Source organism: Acinonyx jubatus, chromosome X (genome assembly GCF_027475565.1).
Source record: "Acinonyx jubatus isolate Ajub_Pintada_27869175 chromosome X, VMU_Ajub_asm_v1.0, whole genome shotgun sequence".
Taxonomy (NCBI): Eukaryota; Metazoa; Chordata; class Mammalia; order Carnivora; family Felidae; genus Acinonyx; species Acinonyx jubatus.
Window position 1 is genome coordinate 78,821,515 of NC_069389.1, and position 17,138 is coordinate 78,838,652.

Below are 17,138 nucleotides of genomic sequence, written 5' to 3' on the forward strand. Positions count from 1 at the left end.
CATCTTGGGGAGGATGGCAGAAGTTAGTGCTACTGTTAAAGACCTAAAGAATGCTGGAATGTGGTCCCCATCATATCTACATTTAATGCACCATTTTGGGCCCCTGCAAAATGTGGGCAGAGCCTGGTAGACGATGGTAGACTATTGCACACTCAACCATGTAGTGGTACAAGTGCAGCTACCATGTCAGATATAATATATTTGCTAGAGCAGAATAACATGAGCTTAGATACTTAGTAATTAGTTATTGATTTGGAAAATGTAGTTTTCTGTCCCGATCAGAATAAAACATCAGAAAAAGTTCACATTCATGTAGAAAAGACAACAGTATACACGTACAGTTTTTCCTCAAAGGCCTACCAACTCTCCTGTCATCTGTCATATTATAGACTGAAGATAGCTGGACCATCTGAATATAATACTAAACCACTATGTTGATGACATCATGCTAATGGGACCAAAATGAGTAAGAAATGGTTAGCACATTACAAGCCATGGTAAGACACATGTAGTCCACATGATGGGGGATAAACCCTACAAAGATCCATGAGCTGGCTACGTTAAGTGCAGGTTTTAGAGGTTGAATGATCTGGGGAGCATGCCAGGGGATCGCCTCTAAATTAAAAGACAAATTATTGCATTTTCACCTTCCCCACAAAGAAGGAAACTCAATGCCTGGTAGGCTTCTTTGGGTTCTGGAAATACCATATTTCACACCTGGAATTACTGTTTCTACCCATATACTGGGTGACACAAAAAGCTGCCAGCTTCGAGTGGAGCCTAGAGCAAGAGAAGTTCCTAAGCAGGTCCAAACTTTGGTCCCAAGTAGTCTTGGCACTTGGTCTATACAATAGACAGACCTTATGGCATTCGAGGTATCTGTGTTGGCAAAAGATGCTATCTGGAGTTTTTGATAAACCCCAATGGGAAAGTCAGAGCTTGGTCCAGAATTTAGGGTCTGGAGCAAACCAATGCCATTTGCAGTGGAGAATTATATATATCTTTTGAAAATAGCTCCTCACATGCTACTGCATCCTGATAGAGATGGAAAGCCTGGCCATAGGATATCAAGTGACCATGTAGCCAGAACTGCCCATCATGAACTGAATTCTGTCAGATACACCAAGGTATAAGGGTGGGCAGGCCCAGCAACCAGATGGAAGTTTTACACGCGGGATCAAGCATAAGCAGGGCTGGAGGACACATGCACCTGCACAATTAGCTAGAGCATATCTGCCATGATAGCTACCACTGTTGCATTATCATCATTAATTCACCTTACACCAGTGTCCCCTTGGGAAATGTCTTTTGACAAGCTGACTAGGAAAGAAAAACCCAAGCATTGTTTATAGGTTGGTGGGCTTGGCTTGTGGGTATCAGCAAGTATAGCAACTCCAACCTAAGAAAGCCGTGGTGACCAGGAAGGAGGGTCTGAGTCACACTACCAGGCAAACTACCAAGACCCTAAGACTGATGGGGATCTATAACTGTTAGTTGAAGTGGGAGATGATTATTTGCAGCTTTGAGACCAGCTACAGTACTGAAGGTTGTAGTTTGTCCAATGTTTCTCCTAGGAAGAGAGGTCCACCAGACTCCTGGAAGAGTTGATCCCAGAACTTATATGAAATGGATCTGGGAGGCACAAGGTGTGGACTGTCGTGGACATTGTAATGCCTTTCCCAGAGCTCCCTTTAGCAATAAAGGCCTTATTACTTCAGTTGTTAGGAATTCTGCCATCAGAGAGCCCTTAGTTGCCTTCAGGGATTACGTTAGCTGAGAGTTATCTTGTTCAAGATTACATCCCATTGTCAGGGTGACCCACATCCAATGACTCACTGATGCTGTGTATAAAGGCCTGGCCCTCTTGCCCCTAACTGAGATAGTTTTGGAGTTTCATTTTGTCTTCAGAATTCCCTTCAAAGTATGCTGAGTCCTTCCATTGAGAGCACACTAAAATTTGATTTCTCCCTTTTCCAATTCCTGCTTCTTTATTCCCTTTCCTTCCATAAGTGTTGATGCCAGGAGAACTCCCCAGTAAATCTTCTATTCTCTCATCTTTGTCTCAGAAAATGACTCCTGGAACATCCAATCTGTGACAATGCTTTACATATGTTACATCTATCTATCTATCTATCTATCTATCATCATCATCATCATCATCATCTATTATCTATCTAATCTATCTATCTATCTATCTATCTATCTATCTATCTATCATTTATCTAATCTAGCCATCCTAAAATCAAGAGTAATAGGTGTTGTTTAATGTGAAATGTTCTTTAACCTCTATATGCAACTGTTGCAAATATTGCACTGATTTTTTATTACTTCTGGAGCCACAGACTGGAAATTAAAGATAAGCAAGAAAATGGACACTATTGGGAAATGATAGCTTGTTAAGCAGAAACCTGTTGTATTCATGTATCTAAGAAGGCTTTGACAAGTTAGCTTGTTTCTTCTCTTCCATAAGTGCTTCCACTGCTTGAATCTTCCCTGCCTTCTGAAATAATGTCTGCCTCTTAGGTCAGCAGTGGCATGGTCTACAAATCTTCATGACATTTGGACACAGTTGCCTTTTGTTTAGAGGATAGAGGGGAACAGGTGTGGAGAAGTACTTTCCTGGAGCCTGAACAGTACTAGCCAAAGTGCATATGTCTAGGGTTATAAGTTGCACTGTGCCAACAATGAGCACGAGATCCTGTGTCCTTTGTGTTATTCTCTGTGTGTGTATGTCTGTGTGTGTGTGTGTGTGTGTGTGACAGAGAGAGAGAGAGAGAGAGAGAGAGAGAGAGAGAGAGAGAGAGAGAGAGAGAGAGAAAGGTGCAGGACTCTTCAAAACATGGGATTTAGAGAGGGCCCCTCACGCCCAGTTCTAAGGGCAGTGTTGAGAGTAGGATAGAAGTGGATGACACTCCTACATATTTGGGGGAGTTAAGTGGTATTATAAGCTAATTCTGGGTTCCAATGTGGCCCAAAGTCCTGATTCTTACTCTAGTGCTGTTTTAGCAGACTCAGGGCTCAGGGGTTGGCTTAAGGTTTTGGGTACAGTGGCCTTGCTGGATCACGCACATATGAGGAATAGTTTAACATCACTTTTTGAATATGAAATGCAGTTCTTCTTGGAAAAAAGGCCCAGTTCTGATTGACCCTTAAGGCATTGTAGCGTAGGGGAGAGATTGCAATCTGGAGCAGAGGATGAAGCAGGAAGGGTGTTAATATTTCTCTTCATTTTTATGTTTCAAATCTAAAGGAGCATATTTGAGAGGGGAATGGAATGAATCTGGTTTAAACTATATGAATTTGAGGTGCTTATAGGACTTTCAAGTGGAGATGCTCAGTGTTTATTTGATGAGTATGGATCTAGAGCTCAGAATAAAGGTCTGACCAAAGATAGGTATTTTAGATGATAACTAAAGCCAGAGAGTGAGTCAGGTGGCCCCAGTAAGGGATACAGACTGAAAAACTGAGGACAGAATGCTAAGAAAACTCAACACAAGTGGGACTTTGGCAGAGAGGAGTGCAGAATTGAAACTGAGGATATGGCTTCCCATCAGCATTACAACACATATCAAGGGGCTTCTGGGTGGCTCAGTTGGTTAAATTACCGACTTTGGCTCAGGTCATGATCCCCGTGTCAGACTCTGTGCTGACAGCTCATAGCCTGGATCCTGCTTTGGATTCTGTGTCTCCCTTTCTCCCTGCCCCTCCCCTGCTCTTGCTCTCTCTCTGTCTCTCAGAAATAAATAAACTTTAAAAATTTTAAGAAAATATTACAACACATATCTCTATATATTCTTTTTCTTCCCTTTTAAACAATGTGGCAAAGTACACCAAACATTTACCATCTTCACCATTTTTAAGTGTACAATTCATTGACATTAAGTACATTCCCTTTGTTGTGTAACTGCCACCACTAGCCATCTCCAGAAGTCTTTCCATTTTCCCAAACTGAAATTCTGTACCTATTAAATAATAATTCCCCATTATTCCCTCCCTCAGCCCCTGGCAACCACCATTTTACTTTCTGTCTCTATGAATTTGACTACTTTATAAGTGGGATCATGCAATGTTTGTCCTTTTGTGACTGGCTTATTTAATTTAGCATAATGTCCTTGTATTAGTCTGCTTGGGCTGCTAGAACAAAATACCACAGACTGGGTGTTTTAAACAACAGAAACTTATTTTCCAACAGTTTTGGAGACTGAGAAGTCCAAGATTAGGTGCTGGTAAATTTGGTTTCTGTGACAGATCTCTTCCTGGCTTGTAGACAGTCACCTTCTTGCTATGACTTCACATGACCTTTCCTTGATGTGTGAACCTAGAGAAAGAGTGAGTGAGCTCTCTGGTATTTCTTCTTATAAGGACACTAATCCTATTGGACAAGCCACCAGACAGCATGACTTCAAATCCTGGTCTTTTCACTTAATAGCTACATGATCTTAGGCAAATCTTTTCATTTCTCCTCCTCGTTTTCCCTATATTTCAAATGGAAATAACAAAACCTATTTTATAGAATTGCTGTGATAATTAAATGATTAAGCTTTCAGAGTAATACTTATAAATTGGCATATATTATATATTATTGTTATTCCTTGTATATATTTTTGTTTCCCTTCAATTCTGTCTGGTTTTGCTTCATGTACTATGGGGCTTTGTCATTAGGTCCACATATTTATATTTATAATTGTCATATCTTCTTGATGGACTGACATTTTCATCATTATAAACGACCCTTCTTAGTTTTTAATAACAATGTGTATCTTAAGGCCTAATTTTTCTGGTATTAATACAACCATTCCAGGTCCCTTCTGGTTACTGTTTACATGTATAACTTTTTCTATCCTTTGATATTCAACCTATTTGTGTCTTTGAATCTGCATGTATTTTGTACACAACGTATGGTTGGATCATATTTTTAAAATGTATTCTGCAATCTCTGCTTTCAAGTTGGAGTGTTTAATACATTTATATTTAATGCAATCACTGATAAGGTATAATCTGCCATTTTGCTATTTGTTTCTATATGTCTTATGTCTTTTTTGTTCCCCTATTCCCCCATTGTTACCTTCTTTTATGTCAAATAGGCATTTTCTAGTGTGCCATTTTCATTCCCCTGCCATTTCTTTTACTATATTTTAAAATAAATTCTCCTGGGTGGCCCAGTCAGTTAGGCCTCCAACACGATTTCGGCTCAGGTAATCATCTTGTAGTTTGTGAGATCAAGCCCTATGTCCAGCTCTGCGTGTGAAGCCTGATAGGGATTCTCTTTCTTCCTTTCTCTCTGCTCTTCTCTCTCTCTCTCTCTCTCTCAAAATAAATAAGTAAACTTAAAAAAAAAAGATATTCTGTTAGTAGTTGTCCTGGAAATTACAATGAACAACTTAATTTATAAAAATCAAGTTGACATCAATACCAGCTTAATTTAAAATCTTTTCTCCTAATAGTTCCATTCCTAACCACTCCTTTGCACTGTTATTGTCATACAAATCATATCTCTATACATTGTATGTACATCAACATAGATTTATTCATATTGCTTTATGAAGTTGTCTTTCAAATCAAATAGAAAAAAATAGAGTTACAAAAATACATTTATACTGTCTTTTATGTTTACCTGTATAGTTACAACTATATACTATATATGTATTTTAATATTTTGTTGAGAGCTGGACATTTTAGGTAATATAGCAACCCTGCATACTGATGCTCTTCTCAGTGGTCATTGTTATTATTTTATCAGTTATTTGTTTATTCGTTGACTTAGTAGGACTAATTCTGTGAAGTTTACTCCCTCCACACTCATAATGTGCATCTCTGATGTCCCAGCTCATATCTTTTTCCCTTGTTTTTATCTTTGAGCTTGGCTACTTAGGTTTTGCCCGTGGGTTAGCATAAGTCACTTATTGGACAAAGGTTGTGCTTAAGTTCCCTTAGCCAATTAGATATTTACCCTTTTTTAATGTTTATTTATTTTTGAGACAGATAGAGACAGAGTGCAAGCAGGGGAGAGGCAGAGAGAGAGAGAGGGAGACACAGAATCTGAAACAGGCTCCAGGCTCTGAGCTGTCAGCACAGAGCCTGATGCAGGGCTTGAACACATGAACCGCGAGATCATGACCTGAGCTGAAGTTGGACGCTTAACCAACTGAGTGACCCAGGCGCCCCTAGATATTTACCCTTTACCATTATATGTCTGTGTAGCTGCTCTCACATTTCAGTGAATTTACATATTTTGCCTCTCTCCCATTCAGCCAGGGAGTAGTAGCTTGGAGGTTTTTTTTTCTGATTGCTCCTGAAAGACTATAGACATTCACACATTTTTCCAGACTGCCAAGGATGACTGTGATTTTATTTTTAATCTTGGCTTTCTAGGATTTGTCCCTGGGTCAGAGTAGCTTATGATTTAGTCAGTGTTTGGTCAGAGGTTGTGTTTAAGTTCTTTGTGCCAGTGAGGCTTTATGCCCTGTGTTTATGGGTCTCTATATGGCTTGGGGAATCCGTTCAAGCCTGTTGCATGTCTTTCTCTAATTTTCCCAAGGGGATACAGCCTAGCATAAACCACAATCTTCCTGACCACCACAATTTTATATGATCTCAAGAGGGCTCTTACTGGTTGTCTCCCTGGTTCTCTCTAGGAAACTTGTGATTGTCCTGACATTTTTCTTGTATTAGTGGTATTAGCTTCCTCTTAATTATTCTGCACCAAGATCTCCATTGTTTTTTGACAGTGTCTGTCAAAATGCATGGAATTTTCTACTACCATTTCCGGATTATTTCAGCCCTTTCAGGCAGACAGAGCATTCAGGCAGAGCTTCAGCATTCTTCATCCTTGTGCCCTGCCTTTCTTCTTGGGACAAACTCTTCAACCGATGCACCAGAGCAGAAGGCAGGTACTTTTTTTTTTCCCCCGAGTGACACTCTTGCTCTGTGAAATGGTGCTGGGAAAGGGTAGCATTTCCTGTTCTTTTCAGCCTTCCTTTCCTACAATAGAAAAATTATTTGAGGATATAATTGTCAAAAACTTCCTAGATGCTTTGAAAGTCATAAATTTACAGATGCAAGAAGGTCAATAAATCCCAAGCAGGATAAACTCAAAGAAAACTATGCTTAGATACATCTTATCAAACTGCTGGAAACCAAAAGTAAAGAAAAAAAACCTTGAAAGTTGCTAGAGGAAAATAACACATTACTTATAGGGGAACAATTTGAAAGACTGTGGTTTTCTTATCACAAACAGTGAAGGTCAGAAGATAGTGGAATAACATGGTTGATGTGTTTAAAGGAAAGAATTGTCAATGCATAGTTACAGTTCAGGAATAGAGTGTGGAGATGAAAATAAAGATTTTCCTTGATGAGGGAAAACCAAGAGAATTTGTTGCCAGCAGACATGCTCTAAAAAAATGCTAAAGTAAGTTCGACAGCCTAAAGGGAAATGATACCAGAGGGAAATCTGGAATTCAAGAATGAAGAAGCAATAGAAAAATGGTAAATATCTGGGTAAATATAAAAAATTTTAATTCTTTGAAAATAATAACGATATTGTATTAGTTTCCTACTGCTGCTGTAACAAATTATTGAAAACTCAATGGCTTAAAATAAGACACTTTTATTATCTTAACAGTTCTGGGGGTCAGAAGTCTAAAATGGGTTGACAGAGCTATGTTACCCTGGATGCTTTAGCAGAGAATCCATTTCCTTGATTTTTCCAGCTTCTAGAGGCTACTTGCTTTCCTTGGCTCATAGCCCACATCACTCTGATGTCTGATTCTGTCATCACATCTTATGTGGCTCTTCTGCCCCCCCCCCCCTTATCAGGACCCTTGTGATTACATTGGGTCCACTCAGCCAATCTAGTATAATCTCCCTATCTCAATATCCTTAATTTAATCACATCTGCAAAGTCCCTTTTGCCATATAAGGTAACATAGTCACAGGTTCCAATATGTAGACATCTTTGAGGAGACATTCTTCTTCCTACCACAACATCATCAAGGATCCACTAATTTTTTATATTTTTTTATTTTATTATTATTATTATTTTTTTTAATATATGAAATTTATTGTCAAATTGGTTTCCATACAACACCCAGTGCTCATCCCAAAAGGTGCCCTCCTCAATACCCATCACCCACCCTCTCCTCCCTCCCACCCCCCATCAACCCTCAGTTTGTTCTCAGTTTTTAACAGTCTCTTATGCTTTGGCTCTCTCCCACTCTAACCTCTTTTTTTCGTTTGGCTCTCTCCCACGTCTATCCTCTTTTATTTTTTCTTTTTCCTCCCCACCCCTATGGTTCCTGTTAAGTTTTCTCAGGATCCACATAAGAGTGAAACCATGTGGGTATCTGTCTTTCTCTGTATGCTTAATTTCACTTAGTCATCACACTCCCCAGTTCCCATCCACTTTTAGCTTCACAAAAGGCCATATTCATTTTTTCTCATTGCCATGTAGTATTTCCATTGTGTATTATAAACCCACAATTTCCTTTATCCATTCATCAAGTTGATGTGACATTAGGCCTCTTTCCATAATTTTGGCTATTGTTTAAAGTGCTGCTATAAACATTGGGGTACAAGTGCCCCTATGCATCAGCACTCCTGTATCCCTTGGGTAAATTCCTAGCAGTGCTATTGCTGGGTCATAGGGTAGATCTATTTTTAATTTTTTGAGGAACCTCCACACTGTTTTCCAGAGCAGCTGCACCAGTTTGCATTCCCACCAACAGTGCAAGAGGGTTCCCGTTTCTCATACTTCCTCTCCAGCCATCTATAGTCTCCTGATTTGTTCATTTTGGCCACTCTGACTGGCGTGAGGTGATACCTGAGTGTGGTTTTGATTTGTATTTCCCTGATAAGGAGCGACGCTGAACATCTTTTCATGTGCCTGTTGGCCATCCGGATGTCTTCTTTAGAGAAGTGTCTATTCATGTTTTCTGCCCATTTCTTCACTGGATTATTTGTTTTTCGGGTGTGGAGTTTGGTGAGCTCTTTATAGATTTTGGATACTAGCCCTTTGTCCGATATGTCATTTGCAAATATCTTTTCCCATTCCGTTGGTTGCCTTTTAGTTTGTTGTTGTTTTTCCTTGTCTGTGCAGAAGCTTTTTTATCTTCATGAGGTCCCCAGTAATCCACTTTTGCTTTTAATTCCCTTGCCTTTGGGGATGTGTCGAGTAAGAGATTGCTACGGCTGAGGTCAGAGAGGTCTTTTCCTGCTTTCTCCTCTAAGGTTTTGATGGTTTCCTGTCTCACATTCAGGTCCTTTATCCATTTTGAGTTTATTTTTGTGAATGGTGTGAGAAAGTGGTCTAGTTTCACCTTCTGCATGTTGCTGTCCAGTTCTCCCAGCACCATATTGTTAAAGAGGCCTGTCTTTTTTTCCATTGGATGTTCTTTCTGCTTGTCAAGATGAGTTGGGCCATACTTTGTGGTCTAGTTCTGGGTTGCTCTATTCTATTTCCATGTATATGTGTCCTGTTTTGTGCAATACCATGCTGTCTTGATGATGACAGCTTTGTAGTACAGGCTAAAGTCTGGATTGGTGATGCCTCACTGCTTTGGTCTTCTTCTTCAACAATTCCTTTGGCTATTCAAGGCCTTTTGTGGTTCCATATCAATTTTATGATTGCTTGTTTCTAGTTCGAGAAGAATGCTGGTGCAATTTGAATGGATTGCCATTGAATGTGTAGATAGCTTTGCGTAGTATTGACATTTTGACAATATTATTTTTCCAATCCATGAGCAGGAATGTCTTTCCATTTCTTAAATCTTCTCAATTACCTTAATAAAGCTTTCTATATGTTTTCAGCATACAGATCTTTTACACTTTTGGTTAGATTTATTCATAGATTTTATGCTTCTTGGTGCATGGTTGTGAATGGATCAGTTTTTTTTTTTTTTTTTTCCTTTATTTGTCTTCTGTTGCTTCATTGTAGTGTAAAAATGCAACTGATTTCTGTACATTGCTTTTGTATTCCTGCAACTTTGCTGAATTCAGGGATCAATTCTAGCACGACTTTGGGGGATCTATCGATTTCCATGTATAATATCCATGTCATCTTTCAAAAAGCGAAAGCTTGAAACTTCATCTTTGCCAATTTTTGATGCTTGATTTCCTTTTTGTTTCTGAATGGCTGATGCTAGAACTTCCAGCACTATGTTAAACCAACAGCAGTGAGAGTGGGCATCCCCTGTCGTGTTCCTGAGTCTCAGGGAAAAAGCGTCAGTTTTCCCCATTGAGGATGATGGTTAGCTGTGGGCTTTCATAATGGCTTTGATGATCTTTAAGTATGGTTCCCTCCTCTATCCCGACTTGTCTCAAGGTTATTTAATTAAGAAAGGGTGCTGGATTTTGTCAAAGGCCTTTTCTGCATCGATTGACAGGATCCTATGGTTCTTCTCTTTTTTTTTGTTAATGTGATGTATCACGTGATTGATTTGCGAATGTTGAACCAGCCCTGCAGTCCCAGGAATGAATGCCACTTGGTCATGGTGAATATTTCTTTTTATATGCCATTGAATTCGATTGGCTAGTATCTTATTGATGAATTTTTTGCATCCATATCATCAGGGATATTGGCCTGTAGTTCTCTTTTTTTACTGGGTGTCTGTCTGGTTTAGGAATCAAAGTAATACTGGCTTCATAGAATGAGTCTGGAAGTTTTCCTTCCCTTTCTATTTCTTGGAATAGCTTGAGAAGGATAGGTATTATCTCTGCTTTAAACGTCTGGTAGAACTCCCCTGGGAAGCCATCTGGTCCTGGACTCTTATTTGTTGGGAGATTTTTGATAACCGATTCAATTTCTTCGCTGGTTATGGGTCTGTTCAAGCTTTCTATATTCCTCCATGATTGAGTTTTGGAAGAGGTGTGTTCAGGATTTGTCCATTTCTTCAGGTTGTCAATTTGTTGGAACATAATTTTTCTACAGTATTCCCTGATAATTGTTTGTATCTCTGAGGGATTGGTTGTGGTAATTCCATTTTCCTCATGATTTTATCCTATTTGGGTCATCTCCTTTTCTTTTTGATAAGCTGCTAGAGTTGTGTCAATATTATGTTTATTTTTTCAAAAAACCAACTCTTGGTTTCGTTGATCTGCTCTACAGTTTTTTTAGATTCTATATTGTTTATTTCTGCTCTGATCTTTATTATTTCTCTTCTTCTGCTGGGTTTAGGCTGTCCTTTGCTGTTCTGCTTCTATTTCCTTTAGGTGTGCTGTTAGATTTTGTATTTGGGATTTTTCTTGTTTCTTGAGATAGGCCTGGATTGTCCATATAATTTTCCCTTAGGACTGCCTTCACTGTGTCCCAAAGCGTTTGTATTGTCGTATTTTCATTTTCGTTGTTTTCCATATATTTTTAAATTTCTTCTCTAATTGCCTGGTTGACCCACTTCATTCTTTAGTAGGTGTTCTTTAACCTCCATGCTTTTGGAAGTTTTCCAGACTTTTTTTCTGTGGTTGATTTCAAGTCATAGCATTGTGGTCTGAAAGTATGCATGGTATAATTTCAATTCTGGTAAACTTATGAAGGGCTGTTTTGTGACACCAGTATCTGATCTATCTTGGGGAATGTTTCCATGTGCACTTGAGAAGAAAGTATATTCTGTTGCTTTGGGATGCAGAGTTCTAAATATATCTGTCAAGTCCATCTGATCCAATGTCTCATTCAGGGCCCTTGTTTCTTTATTGACCGTGTGTCTAGATGATCTATCCATTTCTGTAAGTGGGGTGTTAAAGTCCCCTGCAATTACCACATTCTTATCAATAAGGTTGCTTATGTTTATGAGTAATTGTTTTATATATTTGGGGGCTCCGTATTTGGCGCATAGACATTTATAATTGTTAGCTCTTCCTGATGGATAGACTCCCTGTAACTATTTATATAACGTCCTTCTCATCTCTTGTTACAGCCTTAATTTAAAGTCTAGTTTGTCTGATTAAGTATGGCTGCTCCAGCTTCTTTGGCTTCCAGTAGCATGATAAAAGTTCTCCATCCCCTCACTCGCTCAATCTAAAGTGTCCGTCGGGTCTAAAATGGAGTCTCTTGTAGACAGCAAATAGATGGGTCTTGTTTTTTTATCCATTCTGATACCCTATGTCTTTTGGTTGGCGCATTTAATCCATTTACATTCAGTGTTATTATAGAAAGATATGGGTTTAGAGTCATTGTGATGTCTGTATGTTTTATGCTTGTAGTGATGTCTCTGGTACTTTGTCTCACAGGGTCCCCCTTAGGATCTCTTGTAGGGCTGGTTTAGTGGTGACAAATTCCTTCAGTTTGTTTGTTTTGGAAACCTTTATCTCTCCCTTCTATCTGAATGACAGCCTTGCTGGATAAAAAGGATCTCGGGCTGCATATTTTTTCTGTCTAGCACACTGATAATCTCGTTACTAAATTCTTTCTGGCCCGCCAAGTTTCAAAAGAGAGATCTGTCACGAGTCTTATATGTCTCCCTTTATAAGTTAGAGCACGTTTACCCCTTGCTGCTTTCAGAATTTTCTCTTTATCCTTGTATTTTGCCAGTTTCACTATGATATGTCGTGCAGAAGATCGATTCAAGTTACGTCTGAAGGGAGTTCTCTGTGCCTCTTGGATTTCAATGCCTTTTTCCTTCCCCAGTTCAGGGAAGTTCTCAGCTATTATTTCTTCAAGTACCCCTTCAGCACCTTTCCCTCTCTCTTCCTCCTCTGGGATACCAATTATGCGTATATTATTTCTTTTAGTGTATCACTTAGTTCTCTAATTTTCCCCTCATACTCCTGGATTTTTTTATCTCTCTTTTTCTCATCTTCTCATTTTTTTTTTTTTCCCAAAATTAAAACTTTTTATCTGTCCCCCCCCCTAGTTCACCCTATTCTCTCTTCTGCCTCTTCAATCCGAGCCGTGGTGGTTTCCATTTTGTTTTGCATTTCATTTAAAGCGTTTTTCAGCTCCTCGTGACTGTTCCTTAGTCCCTTGATCTCTGTAGCAAGAGATTCTCTGCTGTCCTCTATACTGTTTTCAAGCCCAGCGATTAATTTTATGACTATTATTCTAAATTCACTTTCTGTTATATTATTTAAATCCTTTTTGATCAGCTCATTAGCTGTTGTTATTTCCTGGAGATTCTTCTGAGGGGAATTCTTCCGCTTGGTCATTTTGGATAGTCCCTGGCGTGGTGAGGACCTGCAGGGCACTTCCCCTGTGCTGTGGTGTATAACTGGAGTTGGTGGGCGGGGCCGCAGTCCGACCTGATGTCTGCCCCCAGCCCACCGCTGGGGCCACAGTCAGACTGGTGTGTGCCTTCTCTTCCCCTCTCCTAGGGGCGGATTTCACAGTGGGGTGGCGTGGCCCGTCTGGGTTACTTGCACACTGCCAGGCTTGTGAATGCTGGGATCTGGCGTATTAGCTGGGGTGGGTAGGCAAGGTGCACAGGGGCAGGAGGGGCAGGCTTAGCTAGCTTCTCCTTATGGTGATCCACTTCAGGAGGGCCCCTGTGGCAGCGGGAGGGAGGCAGATCCGCTGCCGGAGGGTTGGCTCCGCAGAAGCACAGAGTTGGTGTTTTGTGTGGACAGCAAGGTTCCCTGCCGCCCCCACCCCCCCCCCCCCCCCGACCCCCCCCCGCCCACCCCAGGAACTGTTCATCTTTGGGATTTTTGGTCTGGAGACTGGGCGGGGGAGATGGCGCTGCGAGCGCCTTTGTTCCCACCAAACTGCACTCTGTCGTCCGGGGGCTCAGCAGCTCTCCCTCCCTTTGTCCTCCAGCCTTCCCGCTTTCTGAGCAGAGCTGTTAACTTATGACCTCCCAGACGCTAAGTCGCGCTTGCTGTCGGAACACAGTCCGTCAGGCCCCTCCGCTTTTGCCAGCCAGACTCGGGGGCTCTGCTTGGCAGGCGAGCTGCCCCTCCGCCCCGGCTCCCTCCCGCCAGTCCGTGGAGCGCGCACCGCCTCGCCGCCCTTCCTACCCTCTTCCGTGGGCCTCTCGTCTGCGCTTGGCTCCAGCGACTCCGTTCTGCTAATCCTCTGGCGGTTTTCTGGGTTATTTAGGCAGGTGTAGGTGGAATCTAAGTGATCAGCAGGATGCGCGGTGAGCCCAGCGTCCTCCTAAGCCGCCATCTTCCCTCATCCCTCTAATTTTTTTTTTTTTTTATAATTTAAGGTGTTCTAGAGCATAAGAGAAGGTGGAAATCTACTGAATTAATAATATAAGTCTTCATAAGACTTATACCAACACAAAGAGGAATAGAAGTAAAAATGTAAACCAGAGGTTAATCTAAATCATAAATATAAATGCAAAAATCCAAAGTAAAATATTAGTAAATTCAATATAGCACTGTAGTAAATAGAATTGTAATAATATTCTCTATTTTTTGTGCTATCTGTATTAGATTAGCATCAATGCTATGAAGGCAATGCAAGGGCTTAATAACATGGACTTCCACTCACCAAAGTTGATTTTGTACTAACACTAGCAACAAAAGTGCCCAAACTGGCAACAAAATAAGATGATGATAAAGCATTCAATACAATAAGACAGTATTTCTTGGGGGTACCATTCAGCTCCATGGTGGTAGGATTATTATATGGGACACCTTTCATCGTGGTGAGAACATAAATTTTTCCCTATGGAAATAAATATATATTTCATTGCTTACAGTGATTCTGTCAGTGCCACCATCCATGGACTTCCAGAATGCCTTAATCATCATCAGGTTATCCTATACAACATTGTCTCTGACTAAGAAACTCATTTAATGGTAGACAAAGTACAATAATGGAGTCATATCCAAAGATTCACTGGTCTGTATTACTTACTCCATCATGCAGAAGCAGCTTGCCTGATAGAAAAGAAAATGAATTTCTGAAGGCTTAGTTATAGGATCAGATGTTCCAGATTGAGACTGCTATACTACAAGAATACAACAGCTGCTTTAAAACCAGTGACCATGACAATTGTCAAATTATGGAAATAGCCCAGATGTCCATTGACTGACAAATGGATAAAGAAGATATGGAATATTACCTGGTGATCAAAAATAATGAAATCTTGCCATTTGCAGTAATGTGAATGGAACTAGAGTGTATTATGCTAAGTGAAATAAGTCAGTCAGATAAAGACAAAAATCATATGATTTCACTCATATGTGGAATTTAACAAACAAAACAGATGAACATAGAGGAAGGGAAAGAAAAATAAGATAAAAACAGAGATGGAGAAAACCATAAGAGACTCTTAAATGCAGAAAACAAACTGAAGATTGCTGGAGGGGTGTTGGGTGGGGGAATGGACTAAATGGGTGATGGGTATTAAGGAGGGCACTTGTTGTTATATGTAACAACAAGAGCACTGGATGTTATATGTAAGTGATGAATAACTAGATTCTATTTCTGAAATCATTATTACACTATATGTTAACTAACTTGGATTTAAAGAAAAAAAAAGAAAACCAGTGACCAATATATGGCATTATTTCCCTCATTTAGTGAAGATACACAAATCTGGGAATGAAGGGGTGGAGGAGGGAGTGCCCCCCTGCCTCTCTCTCTCTCTCTCTCTCTCTCTATATATATATATATATATATCTCCAAAGCCTTGGGCTCAGCAGATATGAAAGTTCTATTTTGTAGGGAATGAATGTTTCCAACAGGGAATAAAGCCATGGTTCCATTAAATTGAAAGCTGAAACTGCACCCTGGCTATTTTGGTCTCCTCATGCTATTGAACTGAGAGGCAGAGAAAAGGGTTACTGCACTGCCTGGAATGATTGAATACCATTACCACGGGAAATAGAGTTGTTTCTATACAATGAGAACAGGAGGAGAAGTATGCTTGGAGTCCAGGTATAGTCATTAGGGCACCTCTTAATACTCATTTGCCCAATAGTCTTGGTCAATGTGAAAATGCAAAAATCCAATAAAGATAGGATTGAAGGTTAGGGTCACTACATCAGGGAAAGAACTGTGGAAAACTAAAGGAGATATGAAATGGATTATTGACTTTGGCCTCATGACCAGCTACAGAAGGGAACTGTGGCAGCTAGGTGTACCTTTATTAATAATTATTTTTTTCCTTCATTTCTCTTATGTGTGAAAAATACCAGATATTGTTGTTATAATCAGGTTTCAAGTGGAGAGTATGACTTAACATTACTCCATGATAGTACACAGGCTCATGGGTCTTTTTGTCTCTGCCTCCTTGTTGGAGATGAGAGTTTCTTTATTGGAGTGAAGGGCAAGAATGGATGCTGAGTGGCTAAAGGTGGATTGGGTTGGTTATCCTTTATTTTACCTCAACTCCTGATCAATTTTCTGCTCCTTAGTCCTTTTCTATGCCCCAGAAAGCTGACTCTTATGGATTATAATCCCCAGGCACCATTATTCTTCGGATTTGGCCAATGGAATACACTTACAGAACTTTGGAGGAAGAGAGCAAACAATTTTTTTTTTCTGTTCCATCACTGACTTGGGCTGTGTTTTATTGGCAGTGACTGCCAGTAAGTATACTGGCAGTGATAGGCCAAAACTTCAGCTCCTACAGAAGATCCCTATTCCATGGCCCTAGCTCTCACCAAGAAGTCCCTCATGCTTGAAGGACAAACACCAAAAGCATTCCCATAAAAACCAGGAAAAAGACAAGGATGTCAATTTTTCCACAATTATTTAACATTTTTCTGGAAGTACTACTTAATGCAATTATCAGAGAAGGGAATACAATATTAATATTGGAAAGGAGGAGACAAGATGATCATTACTGCAAATGAAACAAATCTAAGAGAATCAATCAATGAAAAACTATTTTAAACTAGGAATTCCATAAAGAGGCTGGTTATAAAATTAACTGCAAAATCTAATGACTTTCATATATAAAAAGAATAAATAGAAAATGAAAGATAAAGAAAAGATTCAACTTACAATAGCCATGGTAAAAAGTAAAGTACTTAAGAATACACTTAACAAAGTGTATTTAATTTAAAAAGTATTTATTGATAACCTATAGTGTGCCAAGTAATGTTCTAGGAGTTTTTTTTTTTTTTAATTTGGAAATGCTGCTAAGGAAAATTAATGAAGACAACTAGCAAAACTGGGTTCTGGTGTAGAAAGATATTCTTTTCCTCCTAGCTTTATTGAGATATAATTGACATGTTATCTAAATTTAAGGTGT

General features: G+C 39.7%; 1 protein-coding gene across 4 annotated transcripts in view; it reads left to right on the plus strand.

Annotated features, from left to right (window-relative positions):
- Window positions 1-17,138, plus strand: part of ARMCX4 (armadillo repeat containing X-linked 4) — a 55,868-nt gene that overhangs the window by 15,729 nt on the left and 23,001 nt on the right. The window contains exon 6 of one of the 4 annotated variants that reach the window (XR_003418285.2): window positions 14,136-14,617. The exons of 2 other annotated variants lie outside the window; for them this stretch is intronic. The gene's annotated coding sequence lies outside the window, so the exon portion shown is untranslated. Of the gene's footprint in view, window positions 1-13,741; window positions 14,024-14,135; window positions 14,618-17,138 lie in introns of those variants that run through there. One more of the 4 variants, XR_003418286.2, reaches the window with a different exon arrangement.